At 36.0% G+C, this 18,572-nt stretch overlaps 1 protein-coding gene across 4 annotated transcripts in view; it reads right to left on the bottom strand.

Annotated features, from left to right (window-relative positions):
- The window catches only part of lbx1a (ladybird homeobox 1a), a 64,029-nt gene extending 45,566 nt beyond the window's left edge, over positions 1 to 18,463 (bottom strand). The window contains exons 1-6 of one of the 4 annotated variants that reach the window (XM_058796579.1): positions 18,291 to 18,463; positions 8,013 to 8,081; positions 6,908 to 7,081; positions 6,377 to 6,593; positions 960 to 1,006; positions 604 to 703 (exon numbers count right to left, since the gene is read on the bottom strand). The gene's annotated coding sequence lies outside the window, so the exon portion shown is untranslated. The remainder of the gene's footprint in view (positions 1 to 603; positions 704 to 959; positions 1,007 to 6,376; positions 6,594 to 6,907; positions 7,082 to 8,012; positions 8,082 to 18,290) is intronic. The other 3 variants (XM_058796581.1, XM_058796580.1, XM_058796583.1) reach the window with 3 other exon arrangements.
- Between the last annotated feature and the right edge of the window lie 109 nt (positions 18,464 to 18,572).

The raw sequence follows: 18,572 nt of genomic DNA on the forward strand, positions 1-18,572 counted from the left end.
TTTCAATGCAGATGGTTAAGCTAAGCATTAAACTAAAATGGTTTGTTTGTATTTGAGTTTATTGCCATATCAGTTTAAAAGGCTATTTTAAGGCAGATGCAGATAATAAACAAACACTGAATAAAATTCAACTAAAAAAATGTAATGAATAAAACTAAAAGAAAAAAAAATACAAAATAAAACAAAAATTAAATACAATAAAACAAAAAATAAAATAAATAAAAATACAATAATTTATAAAAATGGAATAAAATGATTTATAAAATAGAATAAAACACTAAACAATAAAACAAACTAAAATAAGATACAATAAAAAAAAATGCAATAAACAATTTATAAAATGGAATAAAACAAAGCAAATACAACAAAAAATAAATAAAACAAGAAATAAAATACAATAAAATTATTCATAAAATAGAATAAAACAATAAAACAAAAATAAAATAATAATTTTAAAAATATAATAATTCATAAAATGGAATAAAATAAATAAAAAATACATAAACAGAATAAAGCAAAATATGCGATTTATAAAATAGACAAACAATAAATCAAACAAATAAACTAGTAAACAAACAAACAATCAATCATTCATTTACTCACCCTAACGTTGTTCCAAACCTGTTTGCATCACTTATATCACATTCCCCATTCACTTTCAATATGAAGACACGGACAGCCAGGATATTCTTCAAAAATTCATCTTTTGTGTTCCATGAAAAACAACAACACAAGTTTAGAACAGCATGCATTATTGCTTTAAGTGCTCAGTTCACATACAGTTCTGTCATTTCGAGGTTTGTGAATTGTGTTAGGCGAAAGCCAAGGATATTTATTAATGAACACAATAAAGTAAAGTGCCAAGCAGTGATTTGCTGAAGGATTGTCTGGACAGCAGTATGAGTGGCATAATAAAGGCCATTTCTCCAGCTGGGTATAAAATAAGAAAAATATATCACCCATATTCCACCCAGCAGCACGGCACTGGAAAGGCGCCCACTCCATGCTGCAAATGCAAAGATGGCAGAAGGGTGATAAATTTCAGCAATGCTTTGAGTACTGTAGACTAATCCGTGCGAGCAATCACGGGAATAATTGATAAACCAGATAAGATTTAATGTTCCCGGCCGTCACCGTGGGACCGGGAACCTCTGACACTTTGACGTGTACGGTGTGTGCGCATGGGGATGAAGTGCGTGCGTGACTGATGGATCCGTGTTTGGGCGAATGACAGCGGCGGTGCTAAAGCGAGCTGTTTAATTAACCCTACGGCGAGCGGCTTGTCACAAACGCCCATTTCTTCCTGACTGAGACCTCAGCAGATCTAAGGGAAAGGCAGGGATGAAGAGGAGGAGGGGAAAATAGTAATAATGTGGATCCACAGCGCAAGATTGCTTTTTTTATTCTATTTTATGGGTCAGTGATCTGCATTCATTACAGGGACGTGAAGACATTCGGTCGTAAGACTAATGCCTCCTTCCTGCGGACCCAGAGTAGTTTGTAGATTAATACGTGACACATTAATATGTGACGTCTTAATCAAGGTGGATTTTAAATCGTAAATAAACTGGAGGTTTTCATTTAGTGAAAATTATGCACTCATCGGTTCCTTTTTCCATTAGATCAATTGAATTATAATCAATTAAAACCATGATTGTTCCTTCAGCTTTGATCTATTCCTCTCCTGGCATTTCAATAAAGACGACACTTAGTCAGGCACCAGCAAAACGTTTGTGATTTTAGCACAGGACAGTGAAGGGGTAGATTAGCTCTGGGAAAGTTCAAGCAGAAACCTTAAATCAAGGTTGAGTTTAACCCCCATTCATCTTGCATATTGATGGCCACAATCCCTCCCTCCTCTCTTGTCTTCCATAGGGATAATGCATTCTCCAGCCTGGAATTCTATCAGAGCGGTCTGCTTCGTCAGTTAAATCAATAGGCAGCGTATGGCGGCGGGTCAGCAGTCACGTTCTGCACTGCGTCTTCAGGCAGCAGGCTGATGGTTTGAGTGTAGGAAATTTGCTTAAAGCCCACACCAATTAACTTCAGGATGATGAATGCTAGGGGTGGGCAGGGAAGGGCCGAGGGGTTCTGCCTCTTTTTTGTGTGAGAGTGTGAGAGTCTCAGCTGCTTTGCTGAAGAATGGGGAGAAGTAGTGGGAGGGGCCACTATCAAACAGATAAAACCGAGCGCTTTGGGTCTGGGTCAGCCCACCCCCTAATGATTATGTCAATCTGTGTAAGTGAGCCAACATTGGAGCTGTCAGGACATAATCAGTCAAAGCTGGATTTGTAAAAGGCGCTGGGGAGACGCACAAGGCTGGGCACAAGACATTTGCATGGGGAATTGCCCTAATCTGTGGAGAGGCGGCGGCGCAGGGGTCAGACTCTTTTGTTGAGGTTGACAGTCAGCCCTGTTGAAATGAAGTGAGCAGCGTGTGTCTCCTCATCACAGAGTTCATAAAGAAAGCGCAGATCTGCTGGAGGAGGGATGCCAAACAATAGTGAGAAATCAGCACCAGGTTTTCACAATATGGAGACAATTGATCAAGCCCTTCAAAAGGAAGAAACACTTCATTTCCAGCTCTTCACGGGAACAAAAAACACTTAAACACTGAATTATTTACTAACCATTAGGAACTGAACTATTCCTGAACAATTCAAAATCCTTTAAGGAACCATTAAATCTATGACTCTACTATATTTAACACTAATATTAAAAATGTATATCAAATGAAAACTGGTTAGCAACAAATCAACATATCAGAATGATTTCTGAACGATCATGTCATACCGAAGAATGGATGCATGGGTGCTGAAAATTCGGCTTTATAATCACAGGAATAAATTGCATTTCAATAAATGCAGCCTTAGTGAGCATATAAAAATTAAAAAAAATAAATAAATGTAAAAAAAAAAAATCACAGGCCTCAAATCTTTGATCCGTATATGGCTGTTAAACACACATTTGAAACAGAATTTGCATATAAATGTAAACAACATGTTTTTTATATATATAACCCTAGGTAATTTCTCTAAGTACAACATAATACAGTAATAATGTTTGGTTTGTTTCAGATGTGAACAACAGTAATTTTTTTCTATCATTGCATTCAGACTGTATGCTCTCAAATCAGTTAAAACAATTCTTTTGTGGATTCGAGAAAACAAAGTTAGAGTATTTAGCACAGAGTTGAGAGAAACTTCAACTGAAACTTCACGAAAAATCATTCGGCTCCAGATTTTTTTTTTCCTCTCTGAATAAGAGCTGATCCTAGTTTGGTTTTTCAACATCTACATCAAAAGTGCTGACTTCTAAAACACTGCAGAATATGCTTTGTATACAAAAACATCTATATATTCTTCTCCAAAAACAAAACAACAGCTAGACTACTTGGTTTCTGACCCCACAGATAATACATAGGCAAATGAAAGGTCAAAGCACTTCCTGAGATGCAGACTTGGTAAGTGACAGCTCAAAGAGTTTTTGAGAAGCTGGAGTGGAGACAAGAACATTTAAAGTGTCACATGGCTGTGAGGAAGATGAACGTCATCATGGGGAGCAACAGCTGCTACACTTTGAACAGTCAGGGACCAGATGTCACCCAAATACCACATCTATTCACTATACTGAGCACAACCATAGGGAGATATGTTTATATGTTTATGACTGAACAGCTCACATCTTCTAAGGTGTGCTACAGCAATACAGAATGTAAATATTACATATTAAATTACAGCCAGCGGACCAGAGAAGTCCAAACCTTAGTCCTCATGCAGACTTTCCTCCACTAATTAGTTTTCTTGCTGAAACGCTCAAATAGCACCCACAGTTCTCACTGCTTCATTGAAATAAGAAGCCCTTCACATAAGGATATAAACATCTGTGCATCCAAATACAATCAGTGGTAGCGTGTTTTGGTGACAGTTGTTGACACACAAATTCCCGAGACATTTACACATAAAGTACTTCAGAAACACAGCTGTTCAGCTTTCAGCAGGAAAAAAAATACCGTAAATGCACTATTCCTCAGGAGAGGTGTGTATAATTGTTATACTGCAATGATTAAATCATGACGCTACGTCTAAAACTATGCATTAGGGTCTGTGCTTTTTACATTAGACAATTTTCAAAAATGTCAAGAATATTTCTTCTAATATAAGAACCAAAGCAGATTATTGTATTGTCATTTTAAACACCCTTATTCCAACATAAAACAATTGCTTTGCATTGTTTAAATGACCATAAATGTAGAAAAAGACATGTAAAGAAAAACCTAGGATGTTCAGAATTATCCTCATGTTTTAAAGGACTAAAAAGTCCCATGATGCTTCCACACTGCAAGAGCTCCCGCTGTGACAACAGCCTGTGATATCTCATTTAAGATCATTTACATGGAGACATCGTTCACTCCCCCTTTAGACAAAGCTTATCCATCGTTATAAATCAGCTCAACGTCAGACACAAAAAAAGCACAGGTCAGCAGTTTCTTCCCTTCAGTCTCTCTCTTTCCTTCAACAATCTGCCTTCAGCTCTTTAATATGTTTTTTTCTATCTGCAAGGATAAGTATGCCCTCTATTTAACAAGCTTTGCAGCTACCTTCGGTATAGACTTTCTCATAAAATGAGAAAATTCATCTAATCAATCCCTTTTAGTATGTTATCTGTTTCTCCTGACAACTTAAGTCCCTATTGATTTGCCATTACTATGTTGGATAATCTCTTGTCAGGGGAACATTATAAAAATTAAGCCATTTTCAGTTTTCACATACCTTACAGACAGGGTCGATTCTCTTTATTTGTTTTATATATACTGAAAAAATACAAGACACTGACCTGCTTAGTACAATTTGCCTAATAAATCACATTCAGCTGATGTAGACTGATTATTGTGTTCCTGTAACTCAACTGCTAAAGCATGGGGTTAAAAACATCATGACTATGGCTTCTTTTCCCAGTGAATATATCACGAAAAAAATACACAGTTTAAATACACTCCAAGTTGCTTCAGATAAAATAGTCCATGTCTTATTTTGATATGCCATTTGTATAGTCTAAAAAAAAAATCACTTAGAATATTTATTTACAATATTATGTTTACAAAATAATTTAATATGCTGCTATGGAACTACATTAATTGTGCAAAATGTTGAAAATATTTCTTTTTTTTTTTGATAGATTCATACAAACAAAGATCATTTTAGTTTTTAGATTTATACATCCAACATTACTCTAATAGGGAGTAGGAAAAAAATATTTGCTATCAAATTAAAACAGGTTAAATATTTGTTTGCCTTGGCTTCAGTACAATATAACATCATTTATTTATTTTGTATAATATCATTAATAATATATTTTCAAACCATGGGTCTTTTTACAAAATGTATAGATACCTTTATATTAGGAAGGGTATCATCATAGGGCCTAAAACATGAATATTCCTAGACATACAGTATGGATGCAACAAATTTAATATATTTTACTTGTAGTGTTACCAATTTTTCATCTCTGGTAGTGCATTATATTTATAATACACACCTAAAATAATTTAAATAGTAATAATTTAATAATTTAAAATTACATTGTAAAAATTTTAATTAGTAAAAATATTTAATGATAATATGTATAGGGCCCTATGAAATCAGTTTTATTTTTTCTCAAATTTTGTTTAATTTTTTTCTGGACAACTTTTTAATGGTCAAACTAAATTTTATTAAATCAAAAAGCTTGTCTAATTAATTAAAATCATGAAACTTATACAATTTGACATCAATTTATTTAAAGTTTAACAAAAATCACATGCTCTGGGCCCTATGAAATGTTTTATTTTCTCACCTAATGTTTTAGTGTTACCAAATTCTGTGTTTAATTATTTTAATGCATACAAACAAATTTTTATTTATTCTTACAGTAGCCTTATGAAATGTTTTTTCTCCCTCAGAAATTCTGTGGTGTGTATTTAAATGTTTTTTTTCCCCTCTCAGAAATTCTGTTGTGTATTAAAATTTTTCAGGTTATCAAATGAAAGCATAAAACATTGATTTAATTCATCTAGATTTAGCAAGATTCATATTTAAATCGACTTCTGCGGCTTAATATTTACAGATGATACTAGTCCATATCGCGATTTGATTTAAGTGTAATGACCTACTTTTGATTAATTCATCCAAACTTTGACAAATTCCGTGACATTCTGCGTTAAACTGTAAATGCCGTTTTTATATTCCGTGATTCTGTCCGCGTTTTCCGCATCGTGGAAATCATAGGGCCCTATATGTACAGCGATTCATCTATTTACTGGAAGAAGTACAGCATCCTATCCTGTGGTCAAGCCACACTATGCAATGTAGTTTCAAACGTACACACACATACACACCTGCATTAATATGGAGCATGTGTAGCGGCCTGACCCCTAACAACAGTTCCTCTCCTCTGTGTGTGGGTGCCTGGGGCTTCTTCTTCGGCCCCGAGGAGCCCCTTCATTAATCGGCCTCGTTCTGGGGGAGGTACTTAATGCACACACACGACAATCGGCGGGGCTGTAATTGCGTTGTCAGGGGCCAAAAAACAAGCCTGCTCCTCCAAACAGACATCTGGCAAGGAGGCAGAGAAAGCCATGTTGTTAGGAGAGGGAGAGCGAGGCAAGACAAATAAAATTACTGCTTGGGTTGTGAGATCGGTGGGAGCCCAGCCTGCCTAATCTCACCAATGGGAGAGCACGCCTGTTGTAACCCAATTACAGGAGCATAAGCAATTTGTTAGACACTTCACATAATGTAACAATTTCCCAATAAACTCTGACTTGTAATAACATTGCTGAGTGAGTGCATAAATTCTAAAGGAACGAAGGAGGGTTGGATGCGGCAGCTGCGGGCAGAGAGTTAGCAGCATCAGCAAGATCTCTCACATTTACACTCCGACCTGCTTCCAGTCTTCGTGCTGTTCAGCTAGAATAAGGATAACGGGATTGGGGATCCACATCCTCAGCGTTTCAACTGCATGCTCACAGTAAAAAAACAGGGTCTCTGAGGAGTTGTGTATTCACACCCAATCAGCCAATCAAGTGCCATTCCAAATAGTACTGCAGGGAGAATAATGCAGTAGGAAGAAAACTGTACTGATTAGGGAAAATGTGTAAATAAAGTAAACGCTACCCATCAGACATTACACACAACCTACGTGAAGACTGGCCAAATGGAGAAAAGGAATTGAGGGACAAAATTGTTTAAATTCAGCTTAATTGACCTTAAGAGCGGTTACTTGACAGTTGTGCATGATTAAAGTGAACAGAATACAACGCCATTTATGACAATGGGGTTATAAAACAATTAGGGTTTTACTTACTACAATATTGTTAAATATTGCAGTCAGCTGTGACTAAATATAGGGCACAATATGACAAATACTGGGATAAATACTAATTTAAATATATACAATTATTTTAATATAAACAGACATTATATAGCAATTTTTAATACATTCACATTTACTGTTCAAAAGTTTTGGGGTGTTTTTGAAAGAAGTCTCTTATGCTCACAGAAACTGTGTATATTTGATGAATAATAATGCATCCTTGGTCAATAAAAATATGAATATCTATATATATTAATATCTATTAAAAAAAAATTACTGACCCCAAACTTTTGTGTGCATGTATTCACAGGTATATGCTATAATAACATATTACTTAAAACTTTCAATATTTGCAACTCTATATGAAGAGTTTATTTGCAAAAACATAACCAATTAATTTTCAAAATCATGTTTTTTGTGTTATGTTTTTATTGTGTTTTATTGTGTTAGTTAGCTGTGTTTTTTAGTTATTTTTTACCTCATCAATATTAACCCAACTGCAGTATGATTGAGATTAACTGGAATGCACAATGAAAAAACATGATTTTTGAAAATTGTTAAAAACGGAGTATATACTTCAGTATACCACAGTCATTTTGAATACAAGTAAAATGTAGCTGGAGAACTCCAACATATAGCGTGTTTGTGCTTTGGGTGACCTGAATTTGAGTCCTAGCTTGTGGTACTTTCCACTCCCACCTTGCTTCCTGTCCGCTCTTCATACTGTCCTAAATAAATAAACGTAAAAGGACATAAGCTTTTAGTATTATTAAAGTAATGTGAAGTTGCTGTTATGGAAATATCCCCTGCTCAGTCTGTAGGGAGCAGTGCAGGATTCATGTAAATCAGAAGACTGCCACTGACAAGCTACAAAAACATACGTTGTCTAACCTCAGTGTCATTCTGATTATTTCTTTGCACAAGAAAACTGTGAATAATCACTCAATCACCAACAAAAGGGGCAGTAATTAAAAGAACCATCCATAATCTTTGTTTTACACCATACCATAATTACTATAAGAGCAACAGTTTTCACAAATTCATTTACTCAAAAATCTACAGCTTTTGCTAAAGTGATCGTGTTATACTTCTGTAAGGACCACTATCGTCAAAGATGACTGACAATTAACATACAATTTGGATTGGCGATATGGTCCCTGCGCATCCATGCAGCCTAGCAAGGATAAGAGCCGGGAGAGCAGCAATAACCCCCCAGGGTAAACAGAACAGAACCAACATAAATATATTGCAGATATCAAAAGAGTTAAATAATTTAATGTAACATTTTAGAAATTAGTCTGATTCAAGGGGAATCAGAAGGCTGAATCCTAACTGACGAGAGGAGGAGTTGGGGATGGAGGAGGGTAATTAGCTATTGAGCAACGCACAAACTGATGATAGTGAAGGACCTTATGGCTGCTGTGATAGGTGTCGCATCCCTATAGCTTAACTAACATGATCTGCCAGAACTAATGCGATGCTTGATTATTAATAAAATTGCACACAGGTTATTTTGAGCATAGAAACTGAAATAGGACAACAAATGTTCAGAATCACATTTGCATTTGCAAAACATTTTACTTCCTTAATGTGAAAAATATCCGAGCGAAACAGTATTTTTTTAATAAGAAATTATTGTGTGTGGGATGTTATCCACTGAGAATTATTTGCAGTGTTTACATTATATACACTAGAAAAGTGGTTCTTAACTAAAATGAACTTGAACTCAAAAATATGATGCAAGTTTACATCTTTTTTTTGTGTGTATTTTAATTAAGATTGATATAAACAAACTTAAGTCTTATTAGGGCCTCATTGAAAGTTTGCTGAGGCCCACTAATGGCCCCGGCCCCCTGGCTGACAACCACTGTACTAGAGTACTAGAATGAAGGCAGAGTTTGCTAAAACAATATCTCTTCGGTAACTGGTTAACAATATTGAATTGTCCACACAACCTAAGTAACATCAGTGTAAAAGAAAACAACTGTTTTCTTCAGAATAAAATGCACAGATGAATCATTCAAAATAACACCAGGTGCAATAATTGACCAAGGCAGGTTCACTTTGATTTCACATTGATGTTTACATGGCATCTGTGAACTTGATATATTTTTTCCCATAAAATTACAGTCTATCGCATGACGCCATCAGCTAAAAGCCCATGGTTCTGTGGGTGACATATGTACTGGCTGCAGCTCAACACAGTTTGGCACAAAGTAAGAGAGAAAGAAGGGTGGAGAGAGAGGCCATTCCCCTGTGAGTGAAAGCAAGCAGTCAAGGTCGGAGGAGATCAGGATGGGGTTAATGAAATGATGACAGCAGGGGTGAGGGGGAAAACTCCAGTGGTAATTTACAAGCCTCTCCCCTGTAGGGCTGAAGGTTACACTGGGCCCTGTCGGGGAAAAAGCAGGAGAATGGGACAATGCGATGGATCTACACCATACTCCACACCCCACGGGCTGACACACACACACACACACACGCATGCCCATAAATGAATCAATCAAACAACTCAAATTAATGTAAGATACTCAGAAAAGAAACTTTTACTGTAACAATGATCGGAGACAATACTTTATGATGAATAATGGTGTTCATAAATTAGAGACGGGCTTCACTTTATGGCATCACTTTAAAGCCTAACAGAAAAATCAGAAAAACTGTCTATAATTTTTGAAAATAAAGAGTTTATGAATCTTTAGACAATTTTTTTTTTTTTTTTTTTTAAAGTTTGCAAATGTGTTCTTGTTGAGTATCATATTTGATACATCAGGCTTTTATGGCTCAGATACTATGATAATATTAAGTTCAAAACACCTCAGCTTTATTTTGTGAATAAATTCTGATAATAAATCATTGAGATCTTGAGAACAGTATAGCAGACTACTTTCATAAAACGCATATTTTTTATCAATCAGTATTATGGTACAATGATCGCTGTATATATTCAGTAATATTTCTTAGATTATATTTAAATGATTAGTTTTATGATCAAAGCTCTGCAGTTTTAATTGTGGTGGGAATGCAATACAATGATTGAGAGATGTACAAATATGATTTTTATAAACAAAACAAAAATGATGTATGGATAATCAAGAAAACCACTTCAGTCCAGTCAGCGTTCATCTTGAAATAATATAGTAATATAAAATATATTCTTATGTCTACTTTAGTAAAGATCCCGTAAAGATTTTACAGCAAAAAGACACTTGTACCCTGACCAGAAGTGGGATGTTTTTAGAATTATTCTTGCTAAAAATTGAGGATTAATTCATGTTGAGGATTAAGTAAACAACAGGTTTTTCTGAGAAGTTTTAATCATGTTGATCATTTAGAGGCCTTAGAAATGTTTGCATCAAATATGATATGCTACAGTAGGCTTTATAAAAGCTCCGTCTCTGGAATTCACCAATTTTCTTCAAATTTGACACAAAACGACACCATACTTGGTCTGATTTGGAGAGGATACGGAAGCTCTCCGCTCGCATTGCTAATCGTATTGCGTTGCGACACAAGTAAAAGCCTGGATGTAAGTGATTGTTGTAATTAGAGCGCTTTAAATTACAGCCCTAATTCCAGACGATGTCCCCCACCATTCATATGCTGCTGACCACGCTAGAAATTCTTCCCTGATGGGACTCCTGGCTCTGTCATAAAACTATCTGAGGTGTAATCTTCAACTGATTTACCTGCCGTTTCCTCACCATCGCCCAATAAAAAGGGCGAGACCGCCGAGGTTTCGTGGGGCTAGTTTGTGATTAGGGATGCATAATCGTATCCTGCTTTGATCGTTTCCATGCCTTATAACTTCTTGCATATATAATGCGAGGGACTCGGGAGACAGACAGAGTGCAGTGTAAGCAGGGAGGATTTGGGAGCAGTGCCGGGCTGCAGTCTTAATCTGGCTCTCGAGACGAAGCATTTATGATGTACATCATTGGCTGAACTGGAGGAAGGACTAATTATAGTCATCCCGCATGACACATCCTAAGGTATTGACCATTTGTTCTTTTTGGTTAGATGGGGTACTAAGCACCCGAAGAGCAGCTCTCAACTGTCCGAGGAAAGCTGATGAGTGTGTTAAAAACAACAAGAACTCTTATGAGAGACGAGCGGATGAAGTTGCTGACTACGGCAAAGTCCACAAATTAAACCTCAGTTTTTTTCCTCATTTGTTTCCAGGGTAATAGTTTTCAACCTGGCTAGAGCGTAATGTTGTTTTCCGCTCTGCCGTTTGGATCGGCAATCGCTACTGTTCTTGTTCACGGAAAGTTCAAGGCATTATTCACGAAGTAAAACTGTGACACTGACATTAAAGTATAAATGAATGTGTACTCTCTTCCACCACTCTCTGAGGTGGAGATAATGAGATGCTATATCACCATGATGGAGGGAGTGGAAATCTGATTAAGATGTGTTTGCATCCAACGTCTCAACTAACTGCGAAACTCATAAAACGCATTTGCTGTCTCCCCCATAACTAATGGCTGGTTTTCACGGCTTTGACAGCGAGCCGTGTGTGTTATTTTGTCCGGGTATTATAATAATAATGAGAGCAAATTAGAACAATCAATTTCCATGGGTGGTTCTTGATTGGGGATGATGGGCAATATGGCACTGGGTAATCCATCTTCCTGGCCCTGTCTCATTAATGGCTGCGTCGCCGCGACAACAGCCAATGGCAGTGCGGCGCTATGGAACACATGGGGGCACCATTCTGTGAGCCTATGTTCAATTAGCAGTGGCGGCGATAAACAGAGTGATGTATGCAGGCTCGCAGATGCGGCAGCTCGAGTTTAGAGCCTTTTAAAGCCCCTGTATGTATCCTCTGTGCCTCGACACACTCGCATGAGCCTGTGCGACGCCCTCGCTGAATGTGTGCTAAACAGCACTCAGCCAGCAGTGCTTCTCATACAGGGAGCATTCAAAAATACGGCTTCTTGCATTACACCGAGAGTTGGAGAATCCCAATTGCTACCCCGTTTCACAGTGCTCTTTTTGGAACTGATAGCTTTTATGCAAATGAGATGGCCACAAGAGGGCTTCAATGTTTGACTAACAGGTCTATACTAACAAGGATGTTACTTTTTTCATCAAAACACTTTTGACCACACATATTTATACATAGGCTAAATACACACACACACACATGCACACACACAAACGTGTATATATGCATCCTGGAGGAAAAAAAAATAGAACGGTTTCCACAAAAAAGTATGCATCAAAAGTGATAAATGAAATTAATTAATTAATTAAATAAATAAATAAGGGCTCAAATAAATATAAATTAATTAATAAATAAATAGTCAGTCGATTAAAATTTTTAAATTAATTACATGATGTGTTGATTAATTAATCATAATGCAAAATAAATTTGACTGTGAAAATACCCACAGAAGGTTATTTAAAGCTGTTTTTGTGTTAAATGAGAAAATATTAAGTAGACATTACAAATTGTAGCTTTAGAAAAAAATATTTTATTTGATTCAACATAAAATGTATTACACAAACTATGGAACATAAAAGAAGATAATTTGAGAAACATTTCAGTATATTTTGTTCATACAATGAAAGTCATTGGTAACCAAAACAGCTTTGTTACCAACAGTCTTCAAAATACCTTCTTTTATGTTCCACAGAAGAAAGGTTTGAAATGACATAAGGGTGAGTAAATGACAGATTTTTTATTTTATTTTTTTTGGGTGAACTATCCCTTTAATGTTTTTATTATTATTATTTATTTTATTTTTTTAATGAAATGATACTCCAAATAAGAAACTAAATTCAGGAATTAAGTAAATGGCTCTCTTAATGAATGGGCCATTGAATCAGTGACTACGTTTACATGGACATCAATACTCCGATTTTAATACGATTAAGACAATACTCTGATTAAGAGTTTACCATGTAAACAGAGATTTTTGATTACCTTAATCCGGCTAAAGTCATAATCGAAGTACCGTCGTAGTCAAATAACTATTATTAGACTTTTCGCCGCATTTTGCGACAGGATACACACACGGCAGTGGTCAACCGTTTGACGGCAAATAAAAGAGCTTCATCACTGCCGTCGTCTGTATGCATGTACATATAATTAACTGCACTTGAAGCTTTCATAAAATTAAAAATGAAACACCCAAATCTGTATATGGCATCATCACGAAGACTAACTATATGTTTATACGTGAAATTCTGGAGGGGACGTCGGATGGCGTCGCGTGGTGACGTAGTGACACACGCCATTAATTGATCTATGTACTCTAACATGTTAAACTGGAACATGAAAGGATTATTTTAAAAGCAACTCATGTAAACACCTTAATCATAATATTGTCTTATTCAGAATAAGGTAAATAATTAAGATTACTGATGTCCATGTAAACGTAGTCATTGATTCACACGATTCGTTCAAAATGCGGATTCATTTAGAAACTAAACACCGCTGTGTTGCTTGGAGACGCACAACAATTCTGCTATGGCTTTAAAGGTAATGTTCTCTGCAAAATTGGGCAATAATAACATAATATTGTGTTTAAAATATAACAATATCAACTTCTTATTTACTGAACTGTTGTATAAAAAAAATCTAATTTAAAAATATTCGGGACAAAATTATCACTCGTGATATTGCTCTCACTGCTGGTGTGATATCGTATGAAATAAATATGAGACAAAAACATATACAAATACAGGGGCATTTTTTGCACCAAAATCTTGGATTTAGGGCATAACTGCATTTATGGAGTTGCTGCCCTGCATTGTCAACAGTCATCTATATGAAATGTAAGATGACGTACAGGTCTTGGGGCGGGGCCAGTGCGTTAACTGCGTTAAAATCACTCATCTCTATTACAGAACTGACAGCCCTAAAATATATAAATATCCCAAAAAAATTTTAACAATTTCATAATATTGTTTTTAGTGCATTTTTTATCAAATAAATGCAGACTTTGTGAGCATATGAGAAATGTGTGTATAATATATTATTTTAATTTTATTCTATTTTTTCTTCATTTAAATACATCCATCACTGCACAATAAGAACATACAGAGACACAAATCACATGATGCCAGTTTCGCAATTTTCATAATTAATAGTTCAGATGTTACATAGATTAAAGGATATAAAATCCTGCCTTCAACAGATTTTTATAAATACCTAATATTATCTTCACACACACAAAAAAGAAAAAGTTATACATTGATCACTTCTCCAATCCAAAAAAATAATAATAAAAGGTGACCACAATTCCAAATAAGACCTAATGCTCTTCCAAGCTACAGCAGCTATCTGTTCCATTACCATGTGCTAGTAATAAATTCAGCCAATGGTTAATATTTAATGATTGGGCTTTGTTTTGTTTGTTTTTTTGCTAGAATCAGAGCAACGTAAACCAATTTTACATAATGTGGTGCAACATCTTTCTCCAAACCTAATCCTAACAAACAAAACGTAGGAGAAAATGGTATTTCTATGTCCAGTACCAAGTACCAATTTCTCTGTAACCACTAACCAAAAATTCTGAACAGGAGTGCAATACCATAAGGAGTGGAGGTAAGTGTCTAGACTACCAAGATTTTATTCTATTTTATTTAATTGCTGACCCAGGCAACTAATTTCCTACATAGCTGTGCTATCTATCTATCTATCTATCTATCTATCTATCTATCCATCCATTCTATATCTAGCCACAGTATCCATAATATATCTATCCATCTATTGTCTATCTATCTATCCATCCATCTACCTATAGTATAGGCTATATATCTGTAATTATCGATCCATAGTATATCTAACCACCCATCTATAGTAGTATATCTATCCATCTATTGTCTATCCATTCATCTACCTATCTATAGTATATCTATTTATTTATCTATCCATGGTATATCTATCTATCTATCTATCATTAATCATATATATAGCTCAAGTGCTTATTTTCTAATCAATAAATACAGTTGAGCGAATGAGGTGTGATTTTTAACAGCGACTGGCTATAAAGAAAGACTCTTAAGAGACAGAGGACATCGCCATTGATCTGGAGAAATCTAACCTGCTGTCAGCTTGTGAGTAGCTGTCCCTGATTACATTCATCAGAGAATCAGCCATAGAGGGAAAGGATATTAGGTTTCAGGGGCAGCCATCAATCTAAGTCATTCTTAACCTGATCAAGTACACAACGCTCTCCAACCCAACATTAGACGAACACACCAACAGCAATCAACTACAGCAGCTCAATCTATACTCCAGGGTCACATGTGCTAGCATGAGGATTGAGGAGTGAAGGAGAGAGAATGATGAGAATGCGAAGAGCAAGTTTCTATACATTTATAGACTCCACCAGTGCCATAATAAAACCAGGTTTGAGTCCGCATGGAAACAGAGCACAAAAGATTTCTTTCTGATTTGATTTTATAAGTATTGACTAGGTAAAATAAGGTGAATTTGTATTTCATACCAACTGTCATATCTTCATATTTGGGTCGCCCCCTAAGACACATGCGCCTTTTAGTATCTATGTATTATTTTAAATCAAATGATTTTCATGAAGCAGCATGAGGTTGTTGACAAGTCTTATGACAGATCAGTCAGATCCTGTAGTCCCTGAGGGGGAGACAGGCCAGTGAGGAAGATCTCTGGAACTTTCTTTGAGTTTCATGCATTGAAATGTATCATCATCATCACCACACTTCAACTGACAATGATTATATCAGCTATAACTTGTGACTCAAACTGTAACATTAATTTTCAAACTCATAAACATAGCTTTGCTATACAGAGGTAACCAGTGACTACTCATAGACAACCAACTTCAGCAATCTAAAACATGGCTCTCTAGATGTGTCTAGAGAGCCATCTTACTCCGTCTTCACTACTTTGTCACCTGAATACAGGGGTTAAAGCAAAAAAAAATCTTTAGACTGAAAATTTTGCCTCGGCCAAACCCCATTCCACAGCCATACCTGTCACACACCCAGTTTAAGAGCCGTGTTTTTCTTCTTGTAATTAGAAGCGCTTGCCTTCCCAATTTAAAATCAAAAATTCTGATAAAAAAAATAGCCTTCCTAATACGAGGTGACATTTGACCCCTAAAGTGACTTACAGGGGTATTTTCTTTTTACCTTTGCAATGGCATCATTTTCATCTGTCAAATTAGTATTAATAAAAAATGTATTTGTACTACAGAGGTGGCACAGAAGAACACAAAAGTGGCTTGTAGGTACATTTTCAGACATTTAATGAGGCTCAGAGGTGGCATGAGTGCAATTAAATTAATAGATTCATGTGGAGATTAATGTTTTAAATATAAAATTTTGAATACAGAAATATTAAATGATTTAAATTATAAATTATACGCTAAAAATGAAACTGAAACCGCCAGCAGGTGGCGACAAGTCACTGATTTTATCACTGAATCATTCATTCAATTGATTCGTTCGAACGGCTGATTCATTCAGGAATGAAGCAAGTGACTGTCTTTATAAATGGGCAATCACGAATCACTGACTCACTAGATTCCTTCAAAAACGCACTTTCATTCATGAATGAAACACCGCTGTGTTTGCTTTTAGAGATGTGCAGCGGCTCGGTTGATATTTTATTTGGAACTATTTTCGTTGATGATATAATGTTAGAGCAAAATCATGCAGAACTTGTTTATTGATCCGTTGTATTAAATCAATATCACATTTGCAAACTCCCTTAACAATTATTAAAAGCTGTCACACTCCTGATCGCGATCTGTGGGCGCACAGAAAATGAGAGCACGCGAGTGAGTTCTCAAGACTCAAAAGCATGTGCAAATGTGATACATTCCGTAGGAACCTGCGGGAATGAGTAGAATTATTATTAATAGCCGCAATCCCGCACCGAAATTCGAGTTCTGCTCCGTGTTGTCTGCTAATAATCCGACTGTGAATGATGCGAGCGGCGTTATTACAATGTTGTCAGTGATAAACTACAGCCGTGGCGGGGATGATTTCAGAACAGCAACAACAATGCGCTACATGTTTCTTTTCCCCTCATTTTTTCCAATTGACAGAAATCCGTCGTAGCGACGGAAAACTTTAATCCCTGTGAGAATATTTAACGAAAGGATACAGGACAGGATTTAAAATTACCATGAAACAGAAGTGGCAACAGATATGTTGTTCCATAATTGTTATGCACCTATGGGTAATGCTAAATAGAAATAGAAAAAAAAAAATGTAGAGTAGGAAATTCTGCGTATTGGTTGCTGACTGGATTTTAATACGAGAGCGTTGTACTCAAAAATGGATGCAGATGAACTTGAGTTTGCAGAGAGGTCCGGCATACACATCACCAGTTTGTCGTTTTACTGGAAGATCCAGTTGTGACAAATTTTGATTAAACATTTCAAAGTCATTTATAAAAAAAAAAGAGAGAAGAAAAAAATGCATTTAAGAACCGTTGAAAATATGACCTAATATGCATAAAAAAACAGGCAGAGAAAACGGTAAAATAATAATAATATAAATAAAGTCGGTATAAATTCAATTAATAAGGAGAAGCATTACCTACTACTTGCTAGAGCAAACACAGGATAGCCTAGACAATGCTAAAATAGCTAAATAATTCATATCAGCAGAAAGGGAACGTTTTCTACAATCATTTCATGTTGACTTGAAGCTCACACGAGTCTCTCAGTACAGAATCCTGATGAACACGTTTAATGTCATCTATTAACTAATATCATCATGAGAACTTCTGGATACTACAATTATAAGAAACAGAACATGTAATTCACGAAAGAGGAGCTATTTAAAGTTTAAAACGAACTAGCTCCTCATTGAGTTCATTGAACTGACACTAATAGCAATCAGTGTATTCATTCACTCAACGCGATTGATACACCAAACCGTTTATGAATAACTCCTTTTTGCTCTCTGTGCTGTCTTTTAGGATTACTCACTATTGGATTCTCCGTAGTCCCCTCATTCTAGTGACCGCAGACTTTGTAAATTCACTTAGCTAATTGATTTCAGCAGGAATCACGTTGTTGACTGTCATGTGATTGTACAAGCTTGGTCTTGTTAAGAAACGCGAGCCTCGGTCGGAAGTGCAGTGCGAGAAGCGCGAGCACAGGACAGGATTAATGAGAAGAGAGGCCGCTTGCCTGTCAATCATATGATGTACTGGCTGTCAATCTACTGTGACCACGCCCTCATGTCCGCTATGACCACACCCTCATGTC

Source organism: Onychostoma macrolepis, chromosome 13, assembly GCF_012432095.1.
Source record: "Onychostoma macrolepis isolate SWU-2019 chromosome 13, ASM1243209v1, whole genome shotgun sequence".
NCBI lineage: Eukaryota > Metazoa > Chordata > Actinopteri > Cypriniformes > Cyprinidae > Onychostoma > Onychostoma macrolepis.